The sequence below is a fragment of the Aplysia californica genome, unplaced genomic scaffold, assembly GCF_000002075.1.
Source record: "Aplysia californica isolate F4 #8 unplaced genomic scaffold, AplCal3.0 scaffold01114, whole genome shotgun sequence".
In the NCBI taxonomy this organism is placed as follows: Eukaryota; Metazoa; Mollusca; class Gastropoda; order Aplysiida; family Aplysiidae; genus Aplysia; species Aplysia californica.
Genome location: NW_004798384.1, coordinates 110,214 through 111,349, shown reverse-complemented (window position 1 = coordinate 111,349; position 1,136 = coordinate 110,214).

The following is a 1,136-nucleotide window of genomic DNA, read 5'->3' as shown; positions in this document are numbered from 1 at the left end:
CAAAAACGGGGTTCTATTTGGACACCACACGGCAAAAACGGGGTTCTATTTGGACACCACACGGCAAAAACGGGGTTCTCTTTGGACACCACACGGCAAAAACGGGGTTCTATTTGGACACCACACGGCAAAAACGGGGTTCTCTTTGGACACCACACGGCAAAAGACGCGTCCAACTCATAAGAAACAGGAATTGACGTTAGTCTAGAAAATTGACAAAGAGATCGTTACGAACAAACGTTGGGATGAATTGAGAAAGAGAGAGAGAGAGAGAGAGAGAGAGAGAGAGAGAGAGAGAGAGAGAGAGAGAGGCATACAGTCTAACTCACTTCTAAAAGTACCAAACTGTACTAGGAAATCCAGGAAACGTAGAAGTAAGAACCCATTCAACTGGAACAACTTCGTATTTTGATCTGCAAACTCCGGCACAAATCCAGAACCCAGTCATGGAAATGTCGCCATTTATCAAAATAAGTGGATAACTCATATCGAAACAAAACCGTTTATCTCCACGATCCTCCTAAAAACAAACTCAAAAAACAAACAAACAAAGAAACAAATAAACCCAAACAGAACAAAAAAACGGAGTCTCCACAGACCAGGACAGAGATAGTGGGTAAAGTAAGTGCCATAAAGTCACTACAGAACGAAGATTGAGTGTGTGGTAGATTAGTCTGCAACTACTGATATCTTGTGCTGATCATGACACATCTGGCTAAGTGGTCTAAAATGAGAGTGATTCCGGGAGACATTTGACGATTGACGATGTAAAGTAAAAATATCTGCACCAGAAAAATATTCCATGCATGGTGAATTGCTTACTTAGAGTGGACTGATGCAATCGGAAATGAATGAGGTGAGAGTGTTTTGTAAAAAGTAATATATTATGTTGAAATGATTTTATTCCAGGGTGAAAATTGTATCAATGTAATATGTGTTCCCATGTTCCCATGTAAGCGGTCATGTCGGCATACGTATGTGTGTTTCTAAGTGTGTATTTCTTGTGTTATATTATATGTATGTACGAGTGCATTTGTCTGCACGGAAGAGAGAGAGAGAGGGGGGGAGGGGGAGAGAGAGGCAGATAGAGGGAGAGAGAGGGAGAGGGGTTGGGGGGAAATAGAATAGAAAGGAAG